General features: G+C 38.8%; 1 pseudogene across 1 annotated transcript; it reads right to left on the bottom strand.

The window, feature by feature from the left end:
* Nucleotides 1-2,776: 2,776 nt before the first annotated feature.
* LOC307176359 (annexin A2-like) lies at nt 2,777-3,705 on the bottom strand (annotated as a pseudogene). Its single transcript has one exon. The product of its transcript is annotated as an annexin A2-like (transcript).
* Nucleotides 3,706-17,736: the final 14,031 nt, after the last annotated feature.

Raw genomic sequence — 17,736 nt, 5'->3', positions numbered from 1 at the left:
AAACAAATTCTAAAAAAAGATAATAAGAATCTACATTTTTTACTCTCCTCCCCCACACTTTATGATTTTGATGTCCTTTTTTACATCTTCATGTTTATCCTTTTGCTGTTCCTTGTGTTTATCATTGTTTTCACAGATGGATTTCTTTTTTCCTTTTTGATCTGTATACTGGCTTATTTAAGTGATTTACTTCCAATTGTGATTTCCTATTTCTTCTTCCTTCTTTTCTGTTTAGAGAAGTCCTTTCACTATTTCTTGTAGGATAGGTTTAGTATTGCTGTATTCTTTTAGTTTTTGCTTGTCTGAGAAATTCTTTATCTCTCCTTCTATTCTAAATGATAATCTTGCTGGGTAGAGTATACTAGGTTGCAGATTATTCCCTTTCAAAGATTGTTAACTTTTGTCATTTTGAGTATAATGTGTCTTGGTGTAGGTCTCTTTGGGTTCATCTTGTTTGGGATTCTCTGTGCTTCTTGTATCTGGATATCTGTTTGCTTCTTTAGGTTTGGGAAATTTTCAGCTATAATTTCTTCAAATACATTTTCAATCCCCTTTTCTCTTTCTTCTCCTTCTGGAATCCCTATTATGTGTAGATTGGCTTGTTATATTATCCCATAGGTCTCATATATGGCTTTCATATTTCTTCATTTGTCTTTCTGTCTGCTGTTTTGATTGGGTGATTTCCATTATTCTGTCTTCCAGATCACTTCTTCATTCTTCTGCATTATTCATTCTGCTATTCATTGCCTTTAGTTCAGCTTTTGTCTCAGCAAATGAATTTTCTAATTTTTCTTGCCTCCTCCTTATATTTTCTCATTCCTTTTTACAGTACTGTGCATTTCTGTTGATAGCCTTTATTAATTCCGTCAGTGTTTTCATTACCCCTTTTTGACTCTGGGTCTATTAGACTGAAGAGGTCTGTTTCATTGTTTGTTCCTTCAGGGAAATTCTCTTGGTATTTTAAGTGGTAGTGGTTTCTCTGCTTCTTCATTTTACTTCCGTTTCCCTTACTCCATGAGTTTAGGAGAAACAGTTATCTACTGTAGTCTTGGAAGGCTAGATATATGTGGGAGCATCCCTGTGTAACTTGTGTGGGTTTAATATTTTTGGCATGAGAGCTGCTTTTAGTTTGGATGCCTTCCACCTCCTTCCTCAGCATGTCCTGGCTGTTAGCCCCTTGATGGGGGTGTGCAGATGTGGTGGCTCATGCATACTCCCAGGGGCTGCAACAGCAGGGGCAGCAATCAACTCTTGCTCATGGGTCTCTCAGCAGTGGCAGCAGTCTGAGCACACTCCCTGGGCCCATGACAGGGTGGGGACAGTGATTGGCACTCACTCTCGATTCTCTCGGAAGTGGCAGGGACCCACACCCACCTCCGAAGCCCATGATGGCAGAGGGGGCTCATGCCCACCCCCAGAGCTTGTATAGGCCGTCCTGTTACCTGACAACCTGAATGGGGAAAGAATTTCCTATGTGGTCCCACCCCTCTCCTTGAGCACCCCCCAACAATGGTGCCTTGCCACTCTGGCTGGCTCAGGCTTCTTCTGCATATACCCTCAGTTGCAGCCACACCCTGCTCCAGCCCCTTCAGGCTGTCTCCACTCAGCCAATCCCAGTTCTCTCCCCAAGTTGACCTTTGAAGCCCACGCTTTAGCACCCAGCCCCCGACCACACCGGGGACAAGCGTCTCAGGCTGGGGAGTGCACAGTGGTGGTATCGACCATCTGTGAAGGTCTCTCTCTGTTTTGCCTTCCACAGACTGGTTGTCATGCTCTCCTCCAAGGCTCCAAAGTTCCCCCTCTATCCTGGCTTGTCTCCCCGCCAGTGAGGGGACTTTCCAGGGTGTGGTAACATTTCTTCTTCCATGGCTCCTTCCCAGGGGCACAGGTCCTATTCCGATTCCTTTCTCTCTCTCTCTCTTTCTTTATTCTTTTGTCATACCTGGTTACATGGAGCTTTTCTTGCCCTTTCAGAAGTCTGAGGTCTTCTGCCTGTGTTCAGTAGATATTCTATGAGAATTGTTCCACACAGAGATGTATTTTTGATGTATTTGTGGGAGGAGGTGAGCTCCACGACCTACTCCTCCACCATATTGATCTCCCTTCTGTTTTATTTTCTAATATAAGCATTTAAGATTATAATTTTTCTCTAAAGTACCACTTTAATTGTATTTCACAAGTTTGACATGTAGTGTTTTGTCTCTAAGCCTTTCTAAATATTTTTAATTTCAATTACTCTTTACTCCATGAGTTATTTAATGTTTTTAGATCTCTTTCTTTCACGGATGTTATTTTCACTAAGTTTAATAATTCTAGGAATAGAGTTATTTTTTCTTTAGCACATTAGGAATATTGTTGTACTGTTCTCTAGCTTTCACTATTGATGAAAAAAGGAGTTAATGTAATTGTCATTTACTTGAAGGTTATATATCTTTTCTCTCTGACTGCTTTTAATATCTTTTCTCTTAATTTTTAAAATAAAAATTTAGTTTATCATCTATTTATGACAAGGTACACAACAGGCAAAGTGTTTCACATCATAGATTGCACTTCCAACTCCTTGGAATATTCATTTCTTTGGCTGAAAGAGAGACTAGACAGGAAAGGCAGGCAATGCTTAGGCAACTAAAATAAGGTTGGGGCCAAGGGGAGCAATACTAACATCATCCTCGCAGGGAATGGGCACAAGGGGGCTGTTAGTAGCAAGCTGATTTTCTAGAACTGTTAGCTAGAAGCATAGAAGCACTACTTCTGGACATTCAGACAGTCTCAGGCTTCAGTCATCCCCACCACACAGGTACAGAGCACTTTCTGGTAGTCACTCTTGGTGTCTTGCTGGATGTAGTAGTACAGCAATTTGGAGACCATGATTCTAATCAACACCTTATAATGAGTCCCCTTGCCTTTCATGGAGCAAAATGCAGGGGCTTATTATGAATACACTAGGCCAGGTTCAGGAAAGCATTTTCCTGGTCTCCTTTGACCTCTTTCTTGATGCTCTTTAACATGTTATAAGGTCCATAATTCTTGTACCTTTCAAATACTTTCTGGAGGTGACACTTGATCATGATGCTGATCCATTTGAGAACCTCAGTTCCTCCCCTCTTCTCTTTAGTACAGTAGAGATCCAAGGCATCTTGGTCAATCAATACAAAATCAATGACAGAGCCATCCTCTCCTCTTCTACCCTTTGCAGGGGCAACCGTCCGCTTGCAGAAGTCACCAGATATGTCAGAAACAATGTCCTTCTCCAGATCAATCTTATACACTTCCTTGTAGACTGTTAATTTCCTGTAGCCCCTGGTTGGTCCTTGAGCAAATGGTCTCAATGAGGCAGTCCTTATCAAACCCCAGCCCCTACATGGAGGCTTTCAGTTCAGAAGCATAATACTGAGCATGTGTTTTCAATGGGCCTCAAATCACCATCTTCAGGTGGCTGGACAAGGCTGACTTCAGTGTTGATGCAAGTTCCTTTTTGGTCTTTCTCTGGTAGGCAATATCCTGTCTCTGTTCATTGCTGCATTTGGTCAAGATGTTGATGATGGTAACTTCATCTATACCTTTGGTCCTGATGGCTGTTTCAATGTTCAAAGCATTCTACTCAGCATCAGAGTTGTACGCTTTGACTGACCTGTATGTACTTGAGGGTGTAATGTAATCACCCTTCAGGTTAGGCTTGTACAAAATTTCATAAGCAGTAGACATTTTGACAGAAGCTGGGCCACGTACCAAGAGCTATGAGCATTCCCATATGTGGACTTCTTAAAAAAATTTTAGACATTCTGAAAGTTTCACTATGATGTGTTATAGGTGTGGATTACTTTTTATTTAAACTGCTTGTGATTACTTGGGCTTCCCAATTTTGTCAGTTATCTATTCTTCAGTTCTGAGAAATTTTTAGCCATCAACCCCTTCAAATACTGCTCCTTTTTTGTCTCATGTCTTTTAGAATTCCAATGCAATCTTTCTTGCCTACTTTTTATCTCTTTATCTCTCTGAACTGCATTCTGGACAATTTCTTTAGATCTGTCTTCCAATACAGTAATTCTCACTTCAGCTTTTTCTAAGCTGCTGTTAAACCTGTCCACTTCATTTTTTAAACTTTTTTTTTACATTGAGAATATGTAACACAATTCAGAAAAGTGCAAAAATATAAATGTATAGCTTAACAATTTATTATGAAACAAATACCAAATAATCACCCTATAAATGGAACATTATCAGTAGTCCAGAAGTCCCTTGTGTCTCTGTTTCTGATCCCCAACCACCACTGCTTCCACCAGAGATAATCATCATTGTGACTTTAGTGTAATCATTTCTTTGCTTTTCTTTATAGTTTACCAGCTATATATCAATTTTTGTTTGTTTTAATGTAACACTCTGTATTATGGGTCTTGCATCTTTTATTCAACATAATATTTAAAAATTAATCCACGTTTGTACCCGTGGTTCACTAATTTTCCCTGCTGGGAAGTAGTATAGTTCATGAGAATATTACAATTTTTTATTCTATTTTTGAAGAATATTTGGATTAGTTCTTTCCCCTTTTTGTGGAGACTATTTTCAACAATGCTGCTATGAACATCATTGTATATGTATATTGAAACATATGTGCATAAATTTCTTAAGGCTATGTATTAGGAGTGGAATTTTTGGGTCACAGGTTATGTATACCTTTAATTTTACTAGATAATTCCAAGCTATTTTTCAAAATGTTTGTTCCACTGAAATTTTTATTTCAATTGTTTTACTTAATTCATTTTTAGAAATTTTATTGCATTCTTCAAATCTGCTTGATAATATATTCCCTTGCTCTTTATGCATATTTTAAATTTCTCCTTTCATTTTCCTTAAGTTTATACTTATTATGTATGTTTTTTTCAGATGATTCCAAAATAGAAGCTTTGCAGGCATGATTCTGATATCTCAGGGTTTCTCAGCGTTAGCACTATTGACATCTTGAGCCAGATAAGTCTTTATTGTAAGAGGCTGTCCTGCATATTAGAGGATGTTTGACAGCATCCCTGACCTCTACATACTAGATGCCAAGAGCACACACATTCCCCTCCCAATTGCGACAACCAAAAATGTCTCCTGGAGGGCAAAATTGCCCCAGCTTGTGAACGACTATATGTCCTCTACTTTTTCCCTTATGGGACCTCACTCATGGTGTCTTGTTTCCTTGTGTTTTGTGATTTTTTTTAGGTAAGCTCATGTTTCTTAAACCTATATCTGTGGGAATTCTCTGATGCCTAGATTGAAATGTTTTCCTTTGGGACTGTTTTCCATTTGCTACTGCCAGGCACCTCAGGACACTGACAGCTCAGGATCACACAAAAAATAAATATTTGGATGTAGGTTTTTTGAACCATCAAGATAGTGTGAATTTTGTGCAGCAAATCTGCACAAGGGCTAGCTGGTAGTTACTAATTCTCAAGAGAGATGTTTTTCTCCCTTCTATTCAGTGCCAGGTTTAAGGCAGGTTGGTAGAGCACAGACTTATTTTTAATTCATCCTTATGATGAATTGTAGCCTTTGGGTTCCAGGTTTATGGGATTATACTGGGAGTGTGGACTCCTGTTAGACTTTTTACATTTGACAAGTCCTCCATGCCTTGCAAGATTTGTGAAAATTGAAACTCATTATAAATGCTGAAATTAGTACAGGCTTATATTTCTGTTTTTATGTGATGTTAAGGCTTCTGAATTTACCTGTAATTTTTTCCCAGTCTATTGATGCATTTAAAAATAGGTTTTAATTATTTTGTCCAGCATTTTTAGGTTTCCTTAGTGAGAAGATCAATCACTAAAGTACTATGCTGGATTTCACCAAGATGGTGGAGGAGTAGGAGAATGTGGAGTTCATCTCTCTCCAAAAATGCATCAAGAATACATCTGCAGATGGAACAATTCTCACAGAACACCGGCTGAACACTAGCAGAAGACCTTGGACACTGGAAAGGACAAGAAAGATCCCCGCATAACTGGGTAGGACAAAAGAAAGAAGGGAAAAAGAAGAGGAGAGGAAATGGGATGGGATTTGTACCCCTGGGGGGGAACTGAGGCAGAGAAGAGGTTCCCTAATTCAGGGAAACCTCCTCACCAATGGGGAAATCAGTTGGGACAGAAGGGGAATATCTGTGGCTGTCAGAGGAGGGTGAAATGGACAGTCTCTGGCAGGCAGGACAGAGTGAGACCTACACAGACAGTCTGTGACACAGCCTTGCATGCCCCAGAGTGGGACATGTGTCCACCAGTGCACACTGGGGCTGAGAGCTTGAACATGGGGACTAGAGAGAAAACCCAAGGGGAGAAAAGCTGTTGGCTGTGAGGAGACAGCCTGAGGGGACGGGAGGGAGGAAATCTACAACTGGAAATGCTTGTGGAAGAAACCCAGACTGCCATAGAAGCAAGGCGCCACTGTTGAGTGATGCACAGGGGGTGGAGCTGCCATTGCAGCCTCTCTCTCCCCACATGTCAGTCCCCTGCCCCACCAGGCACTAGGAAATGCTCCCACTAGGGCTGGCCTTCTTTCACTTGCTGCCAGGCACTAGGAAAAGCCCCCACCAGGGATGACCTTCTCGTGCTGGCTGCCAGGTGACAGGAAAGTCTTCCACTAGGGCCGGATCTCTCACATCCATGGCCGCCAGCTTTCCTGCATACCTGCTGCCACCAGGAACCCTATGACACAGGCAGTCACGCAATCTCCATGCCCTGTCCTCACCGGGGCAGACCAGAGTGTTCCAGGCAGCCTTGGGAGCAGACTCCTGTGTATGGCCCACATGCAGAGGTGGAGCTAAAACCACAGCTGAGTCCCAGGGGCAGGGCAACTAATGAAGAGGAATGAAAATCTTTCTGTGACACTGCACAAACTGCAGTTTAAAACCCCACAATCAGCTTGGTAAACCCTGCATCTATGGAATATCTGAATGGACAATGAGTGTTCCCACAACTGAAAGTGGTCTAGCTCTAGCAGCTGTGGACTTTGGGGATTAGTACCCATGAAAGTTGGGCCACGTCAGAGTCTGAGACGCACCCATAGTGCCCACAGAGGGACTAGAGACCTACCTAGAGGTTTTTGAGGGCCTCCTGGGGAGGTGGAAGTTAGCAGTGACTCACAGTTGGGTCAAGGACAGCTGCAACACCAGAAAAATGTAATTTTTACTATTTTTTTATGCTTTGTTCTGTTCTGTTGTTTTTTTAATTATTATTTGTTTTTATTTAGTTTTTAAATTTTTTTATATTTCTATTTCTATGTTAACTTTTTGTTCTGTGTTTTTTCCTTGTTTTTTTCTTTCCTTTGTTCTATTTTGTTTTTATCTTTTTTCCCCGTCTTCTATGTGTTATCTTTTTTAATCATTTTTGAGAGTTTTGTTTTCTTTCCTTTTACCTTCAGTTTGCATTCTGCTTTTCTTTGTTTTTATGTTTTGTTTTTAATTGATTTCATTTGGGGGTCCTTTTGTTTGTCTGGTTGTTCTCTTGTTTTTTGTTTTCTCTGTTTTTGTTTATATTTCTTTTTTGTATGTGTGTGTTTTTTTTTTTTTTTTTTTGTTCAGTTTTGCTTTTACCATTTATCTGGGGTTTTGTTAGTTTGTTTTTAATTATTGTTGATGCTGTTTGCTTGTTTTGCTTTGCTATTTGTCTTGGGTTTTGTTTGTCTGTTTGTTTTCATCCTGACCTTTTTCTCTTCTTTTTTCTTTTATTTTTTTCCCCTTTTTAACCAAGATGTGTGGCTTGCAGGGTTTTGGTTCCCAGGCCGGGAGTCAGTCCTGAGCCTTGGGTTGGAGTGCCAAGTCCAGGAAACTGGAAATCCAGAGAATTCCCAGCCCCAGGGAACCCCAGAGGTCTCCATCTCAACTCCGAGACCTGGCTCCACCCAACTGCCTGCAGGCACCTGTGCTGAACGCTTACACCAAACAACAAGCAAGACAGGAACACAAACCACCCAACAGCAGACAGGCTGCCTAAAGGCACACAAAGCCCACAGACACCCCAAAACATACCACCTGATGTGGGCCTGCCCATCGGAGGGACAAGCTCCAACTCCACCCACCAGAAGACAGGCACCAGTCCCACCCACCAGGAAGCTTACACAAGCGACTGGACAAACCACACCCACTGGGGTCAGACACCAGAAGCAAGAGTAACTACGACCCGAGCCTCATCCACCAGAGGGCAGACAGCAGAAGCAAGAACTACAATCCTGTAGCTTGTGGAACAAAAACCACATTCACAGAAAGATAAACAAGATGAAAAGGCAGAGAGCTATGTACCAGATGACAGAACAAGATAAAACCCCAGAAAAACAACTAAATGAAGTGGAGATACACAACCTTCCAGAAAAAGAATTCAGAATAATGATAGTGAAGATGATCCAGGACCTTGGAAGAAGAATGGAGGCAAAGATCGAGAAGATGCAAGAAATGTTTAACAAAGACCTAGAAGAATGAAAGAACAAAAAGAGATGAACAATACAATAACTGAAATGAAAATTACACTAGAAGGAATCAATAGCAGAATAACTGAGGCAGAAGAACAGAAAGACAGAATGGTGGAATTCACTGCTGCAGAACAGAATAAAGAAAAAAGAATGAAAAGAAATGAAGACAGCCTAAGAGACCTCTGGGACAACATTAAATGCAGCAGCATTCGCATTATAGGGGTCCCAGAAGGAGAAGAGAGAGAGAAAGGACCAGAGAAAATATTTGAAGAGATTATACTTGAAAACTTCCATAACATGAGAAAGGAAATAGGCACCCAAGTCCAGGAAGTGCAGCAAGTCCCACACAGGATAAACAGAAGAAGAAACACTCGGAGACACAGTAAATGAATTGGCAAAAATTAAAGACAAAGAAAAATTATTGAAAGTAGCAAGGTAAAAATGACAAATAACATAAAAGGGAACTCCCATAAGGTTAAGGTGATTTCTCAGTAGAAACTCTACAAGCGAGAAGGGAGTGGCATGATATACTTAAAGTGATGACAGGGAAGAACCTTCAACCAAGCTTACTCTACCCAGCAATGATTCAATGGAGAAATCAAAAGCTTTACAGACAAGCAAAAGCTAACAGAATTCAGCACAACCAGAACAGCTCTACAACAAATGCTAAAGGAACTTCTCTAAGAGGGAAACACAAGAGAAGAAAAGGACCTGAAAAAACAAACCCAAAACAATTAAGAAAATGGTCATAGGAACATACATATCGATAATTACCTTAAACGTGAATAGATTAAATGCTCCAACCAAGAGACAGGCTTGCTGAATGGATACAAAAATAAGACCCATCTATATGCTGTCTACAAGAGACCAACTTCAGACCTAGGGACACATACAGACTGAAAGTGAAGGGATGGAAAAAGATATTCCATATAAATGGAAATCAAAAGAAAGCTGGAGTAGCAATACTCATATCAGGTAAAATAGACTTTAAAATAAAGAATGTTATAAGAGACAAGGAAGGACACTACCTAATGATCAAGGGATCAATCCAAGAAGAAGAGATAACAATTATAAATATATATGCACCCAACATAGGGGCACCTCAATACATAAGGCAACTGCTAACAGCTATAAAAGAGGAAATCGACTGTAACACAATAATAGTGGGGGACTTTAACACCTCACTTACACCAATGGACAGATCATGCAAAATGAAAATAAATTAGGAAACAGAAGCTTTAAATGGCACAATAGACCAGATAGACTTAATTGATATTTATAGGAGACTCCATCCAAAAACAGCAGATTACACTTTCTTCTCAAGTGAGCATGGAACACTGTCCAGGATAGATCGCATCTTGGGTCACAAATAAAGCCTCAGTAAAGTTAAGAGAATTGAAATCATATCAAGCATCTTTTCTGACCACAACACTATGAGATTAGAAATCAATTATAGGGAAAAAAACGTAAAAAACACAAACACATGGAGGCTAAACAATACGTTACTAAATAACCAAGAGATCACTGAAGAAATCAAAGAGTAAATCAGAAAATACCTAAAGACAAATGACAATGATAACACGATGATGCAAAACCTACGGGGTGCAGCAAAAGCAGTTCTAAGAGGGAAGTTTATAGCTATACAAGCCTACCTCAAGAAAAAAGAAAAATCTCAAATAAACAATCTAACCTAACACCTAAAGGAACTAGAGAAAGAAGAACAAACAAAACCCAAAGTTAGCAGAAGGAAAGAAATCATAAAGATAAGAGCAGAAATAAATGAAATAGAAACAAAGAAAACAATAGCAAAGATCAATAAAACTAAAAGCTGGTTCTTTGAGAAGATAAACAAAAAATTGATAAATCATTAGCCAGACTCACCAAGAAAAAGAGGGAGAGAACTCAAATCAATAAAATTAGAAATGAAAAAGGAGAACTTACAACAGACACTGCAGAAATTCAAAGCATCCTAAGAGACTACTACATGCAACTCTATGCCAATAAAATGGACAACCTGGAAGAAATGGACAAATGCTTAGAAAGGTATAACCTTTCAAGATTGAACCAGGAAGAAACAGAAAATATGAACAGACCAAACACAAGCAATGAAATTGAAACTGTGATTCAAAATACTCCAACAAACAAAGGTCCAGGACCAGATGGCTTCACAGGTGACTTCTATCAAACATTTAGAGAAGAGCTAACACCCATCCTTCTCAAACTCTTTCCAAAAAATTGTGGGGGAAGGAACACTCCCAAACTCATTCTAGGAGGTCACCATCACCCTGATACCAAAACCAGACAAAGATACTACAAAAAAAGAAAATTACACACCAATATCACTGATGAATATAGATGCAAAAATCCTCAACAAAATTCTAGCAAAGAGAATCCAACAAAACATTAAAAGGATCATACACCATGATCAATTGGGATTTATCCCAGAGGTGCAAGTATTCTTCAATATATGCAAATCAGTCAATGTGATACACCATATTAACAAATTGAAGGATAAAAACCATACGATCATCTCAATAGATGCAGCAAAAGCTTTTGACAAAATTCAACACACATTTGTGATAAAAACTCTCCAGAAAGTGGGCATAGAGGGAACCTACCTCAACATAATAAAGGCCATATACGACAAACCCACAGCAAACATCATTCTCAATGGTGAAAAATTGAAAGCATTTCCTCTAAGATCAGGAACAGACAAGGATGTCCACTCTCACCACTATTATTCAACGTAGTTTTGGAAGTCCTAGCCACGGCAATCAGCAAAGTAAAAGAAATAAAAGGAATACAAATTGGCAGTGAAGAAGTAAAACTGTCACTGTTTGCAGATGACATGATACTATACATAGAGACTCCTAAAGATGCCAACAGAAAACTACTAGAGCTAATCAATGAATTTGGTAAAGTTGCAGGATACAAAATTGATGCACAGAAATCTTTCATTCCTATACATTAATGATGAAAAATCTGAAAGAGAAATTAAGGAAACACTCCCATTTACCATTGCAACACAAAGAATAAAACACCTAGGAATAAACCTACCTAGGAAGACAAAAGACCTGTTTGCATAAAACTATAAGACACAGATGAAAGAAATTACAGATGATACCAACAGATAGAGAGATATTCCATGTTCTTGGATTGGAAGAATCAATATTGTGAAAATGACTATACTGCCCAAAGCAGTCTACAGATTCAATGCAATCCCTATCAAATTACCAATGGCATTTTTTATGCAACTAGAACAAAAAATCTTAAAATTTGTATGGAGACACAAAAGACCCCAAATAGTCAAAGCAGTCTTGAGGGAAAAAAAACGGAGCTGGAGGAATCAGACTCCCTGACTTCAGACTATACTAGAAAGCTACAGTAATCAAGACTATATGGTACTGGCACAAAAACAGAAACACAGATCAAAGGAACAAGATAGAAAGCCCAGAGATAAACCCATGCACCTATGGTCAACTAATCTATGAAAAAGGAGGCAAGGATATACAATGGAGAAAAGACAGTCTCTTCAATAAGTGGTGCTGGGAAAACTGGACAGCTACATGTAAATGAATGAAATTAGAATACTCCCTAACACCATACACAAAAATAAACTCAACATGGATTAGAGACCTAAATGTGAGACGAGACACTATATAACTCTTAGAGGAAAACATAGGAAGAAAACCCTTTGATATAAATCACAGCAAGATCTTTTTTGATCCACCTCCTAGAGTAATGGAAATGAAAACAAAAATAAACAAATGGGACCTTATGAAAATTCAAATCTTTTGCACAGCAAAGGAAACCAAAAACAAGAGAAAAGACAACCCTCAGAATAGGAGAAAATGTTTGCAAACGAATCAACGGACAAAGGATTAATGTCCAAAATATGTAAACAGCTCATTCAGCTCAATATTTAAAAAACAAACAACCCAATCCAAAAATGGGCAGAAGACCTAAATAGACATTTCTCCAAAGAAGACATACAGATGGCCAAGAAGCACATGAAAAGCTGCTCAACATCACTAATTATTAGAGAAATGCAAATCAAAACTGCAATGAAGTATCACCTCACACCAGTTAGAATGGGCATCATCAGAAAATCTACAAACAACAAATGCTGGAGGCGGTGTGGAGAAAAGGGAACCCTCTTGCACTGTTAGTGGGAATGTAAGTCGATACAGCCACTATGGAAAACAGTATGAGTATGGAGGTTCCTTAAAAAACTAAAAATAGAACTAGCATATGATCCAGCAATCCCACTACTGGGCATAAAGCCAGAGAAAACAATAATTCAAAAAGACACATGCACCCCAATGTTCATTGCAGCACTATTTACAATAGCCGGATCATGGAAGCAACCTAAATGCCCATCGACAGATGAAGGGATAAAGAAGATGTGGTACATATATACAATGGAATATTATTCAGCCATAAAAAGGAACGAAATTGGGTCATTTGTTGAGACGTGGAGGGATCTAGAGACTGTCATACAGAGTGAAGTACGTCAGAAAGAGAAAAACAAATATTGTATATTGATGCATATATGTGGAACCTAGAAAAATGGTACAGATGAACCGGTTTGCAGGGCAGAAATTGAGACACAGATGTAGAGAACAAACGTATGGACACCATGGTGGAAAACCATGGGGGGATGGGAGTGGTGGTGTGATGAATTGGGTGATTGGGATTGACATGTATACACTGATGTGTATAAAATTGATGACTAATAAGAACCTGCTGTATAAAAAAATAAATTAAATAAAATTTAAAAAAGCGTAACTATGACCCTGCAGCCTGTGGAAAGGAGACCTCAAACACAGTATTTTAGACAAAATGAGAAGACAGAGAAATATGTTGCAGACGAAGGAGCAAGGTAAAAACCCACAAGGTCAAAAAAATGAAGAGGAAATAGGCAATCTACCTGAAAAAGAATTCAGAGTAATGATAGCGAAGATGATCCAAAATCTCGGAAACAGAATGGAGAAAATACAAGAAACGTTTACAAGGATCTAGAAGAACTAAAGAAAAAAACAAACAGTGATGAACAACACAATAACTGAAATTAAAAATACACTAGAAGGAATTGATCTCAGAATAGCTGAGACAGAAGAACAGATAAGTGAGCTGGAAGATAGAATGTTGGAAATAGCAGCCACAGAGAAGAATAAAGAAAAGGAATTAAAAGAATTGAGGACAGTCTCAGAAACCTCTGGGACAACATTAAACACACCAACATTCGAATTATAGGTGTCCCAGAAGAAGAGAAATAGAAGGGTCTGAGAAAATATTTGAAGAGATTATAGTTGAAAACTTCCCTTACATGGGAAAAGAAATAGTCAGTCAAATCAAAGAGGCACAGAGAATCCCATATAGGATAAATGCAAGGAGAAACATGCTGAGACACATATTAATCAAACTAACAAAAATTAAATTCAAAGAAAAAATATTAAAAGCAGCAAGAGAAAATCAACAAATAACATACAAGGGAATCCCCATAAGCTTATCAGCTGATCTTTTCGCAGAAATTGTGCAGGCCACAAGGGAGTGGCAGGATACGTTTAAAGTGATGAAAGGGAAAAACCTACAACCAAGATTACTCTATCCAGCAAGGTTCTCATTCAGATTTGACTGAGAAATCAAAAGCTTTACAGACAAGCAAAAGCTAACAGAATTCAGCACAACCAGAACAGCTTTGCAACAAATGCTAAAGGAATTTTTCTAGGCAGGAAACAGAAGAGAAGAAAAAGACCTACAAAAACAAACCCAAAGCAATTAAGAAAATGGTAATAGGAACATACATATTGATAATTGCCTTAAATGTAAATGGATTAAATGCGCCAACCGAAAGACACAGTCTGGCTGAATGGACACAAAAACAAGACCCATATGTGTGTTGTCTACAAGAGACCAACTTCAGACCTAGGGACACATACAGACTGAAAGTGAGGGGATGGAAAAAGATATTCCATGCAAATGGAAATCAGAAGAAAGCTGTAATAGCAATACTCATATCAGACAAAATAGACTTTAAAATAAAGACTGTCACAAGAGATAAGGAAGGACACTACATAATGATAAAGGGATCAACCCAAGAAGAAGGTATAACAATTGTAAATATTTATGCACCCAACATAGGAGCACATAAGGCAAATGCTAACAGCCATAAAAGGAGAAATTGACAGTAACACAATAATAGTGGGGAATTTAACACTCCACTTACACCAATGGATAGATCATCCAGACAGAAAATTAATAAGGAAACAGAAGCCTTAAGTGACATATTAGACCAGATAGACTTATTAGATATTTACAGGACATTCCATATGAAAGCAGAAGAATACACTTTCTTCTCAAGTGCACACAGAACATTCTGCAGGGTAGATCACATCTTGGGTCACAAATCAACCCTTGGTAAATTTAAGAAAATTGAAATCATATCAAGCATATTTTCCAACCATGATGCTATGAGATTAGAAATCAATTACAGGGGGAAAAAACTGTAAAAAACACAAAACATGGAGGCTGAACAATATGATACTAAATAACCAAGAGATCACTGAAGAAATCAAAGAGGAAATAAAAAATACCTAGAAACAAATGACAATGAAAACACGATGACCCAAAACCTATGGGATGCAGCAAAAGCAGTTCTAACAGGGAAATTTATAGCAATACAATCCTACCTCAAGAAACAAGAAAAATCTCAAATAAACAACCTAACCTTATGCCTAAGCAACAAGAGGAAGAACAAACAAAACCCAACATTAGTAGAAGGAAAGAAATCATAAAGATCAGAGCAGAAATAAATGAAATAGAAATGAAGAAAATGATAGAAAAGATCAAACTAAAAGCTGTTTCTTTGAGAGGCTAAACAAAAAATTGAAAAACCTTTAGCCAGACTCATCAAGAAAAAGAGGGAGAGGATTCATATCAATAAAATTGAGAAATGAAAAAGGAGAAGTTACAATGGACACCATAGAAATGCAAAGGGTAATAAGAGATTACTACAAGCAACGATAGGCCAATAAAATGAACAACCTAGAAGAAATGGAAAAATTCTTAGAAAGGTACAACCTTCCAAGACTGAACCAGAAAAAAATAGAAAATATGAACAGACCAATCACAAGTAATGAAATTGAAACTGTGATTAAAAATCTTCCACCAAACAACAGTCCAGGGCCAGACGGCTTCACAGGCAAATTCTATCAAACATTCAGAGAAGAGCTAATACCTATCCTTCTCAAACTCCTCCAAATAATTGCAGAGGGAGGAACACTCCCAAACTCATTCTAGGAGGCCACCATCACCCTGATACCAAAACCAGACAAAGATATTACAAAAAAAGAAAATCACAGGCCAATATCACTGATGAACATAGACGGAAAAATCCTCAACAAAATGTTAGCAAACCAAATCCAACAACACATTAAAAGGATCATACACCAAAGTCAAGTGGGATTAATCCCAGAGATGCAAGGATTCCTCAATATATGCAAATCAATCAATGTGATACATGATATTAACAAATTGAATAAAATCCATATGATCATCTCAATAGATGCAGAAAAAGTGTTTGACAAAATTCAACACCAATTTATGATAAAAAACTCTCCAGAAAGTGGGCATAGAGGGAACCTACCTCAACATAATAAAGGCCATATATGACAAACCCACAGCCAACATCATTCTCAATGGTGAAAAACTGAAAGCATTTCCTCTAAGATCAGGAACAAGACAAGGATGTCCAATCTTGCCACTTTTATTCAACACAATTTTGGAAGTCCTAGCTACGGCTATAAGTGAAGAAAAAGTAATAAAATATATCCAAATTGGAAAAGAAGAAATAAAACTGTCACTGTTTGCAGACGATATGATACTGTACATAAAATTTCTAAAGTTGTTACCAGATCAAACTAGCCCTGGAATTTTTCACAGAACTAGAACAAAAAATTTCACAATTTGTATGGAGACACAAAAGACCCTGAATAGCCAAACCAATCTTGAGAAAGAAAAACGGAGCAGGAGGGCTTCCCAGGTGGCGCAGTGGTTGAGAGTCCACCTGCCGATGCAGGGGACGTGGGTTCATGCCCCGGTCCGGGAAGATCCCACATGCCGTGGAGAGGCTGGGCCCGTGAGCCATGGCCGCTGAGCCTGTGGGTCTGGAGCCTGTGCTCCGCAACAGGAGAGGCCACAACAGTGAGAGGCCCGCATACCACAAAAAAAACAAAAACAAAAACAAAAAACGGAGCAGGAGGAATCAGGCTCCCTGCCTTTAGAATATACTACAAAGCTACAGTAATCAAGACAGTATGGTACTGGCACAAAAACAGAAATATAGATCAATGGAACAGGATAGACGGCCCAGAGATAAACCCACACACATATGGTCACCTTATCTTTGATAAAGGAGGCAAGAATATACAGTGGAGAAAAGGCAGCCTCTTCAATAAGTGGTGCTGGGAAAACTGGACAGGTACATGTAAAAGTATGAAATTAGAACACTCCCTAACACCATACACAAAAATAAACTCAAAATGGATTAATGACCTAAATGTAAGACCAGACACTATCAAACTCTTAGAGGAAAACATAGGCAGAACACTCTATGACATAAATCACAGCAAGATCCTTTTTGACCCACCTCCTAGAGAAATGGAAATAAAAATAAACAAATGGGACCTAATGAAATTTCAAAGCTTTTGCACAACAAAGGAAACCATAAACAAGACCAAAAGACAACCCTCAGAATGGGAGAAAATATTTGCAAATGAAGCAACTGACAAAGGATTAAAGTCCAAAATATGTAAATAGCTCATGCAGCTCAATATTAAAAAAACAAACAACCCAATCCAAAAATGGGCAGAAGACCTAAATAGACATTGCTCCAAAGAAGATATACAGATTACCAACAAACATATGAAAGAATGCTCAACATCATTAATCAGCAGAAAAATGCAAATCAAAACTACAATGAGATATCATCTCACACCAGTCAGAATGGCCATCATCAAAAAATCTAGAAACAATAAGTGCTGGAGAGAGTGTGGAGAAAGGGGAACACTCTTGCACTGTTGGTGGGAATGTAAATTGATACAGCCACTATGGAGAACAGTATGGAGGTTCCTTTAAAAACTAAAAATAGAACTACCATACGACCCAGCAATTCCACTACTGGGCATATACCCTGAGAAAACCATAATTCAAAAAGAGTCATGTGGGGCTTCCCTGGTGGCGCCGTGGTTGAGAGTCCGCCTGCCAATGCAGGGGACGCGGGTTCGTTCCCCAGTC

The sequence above is a fragment of the Stenella coeruleoalba genome (genome assembly GCF_951394435.1).
Source record: "Stenella coeruleoalba genome assembly, chromosome: 1".
Classification (NCBI taxonomy): Eukaryota; Metazoa; Chordata; class Mammalia; order Artiodactyla; family Delphinidae; genus Stenella; species Stenella coeruleoalba.
This window is presented reverse-complemented; position numbering and strand designations above follow the sequence as displayed.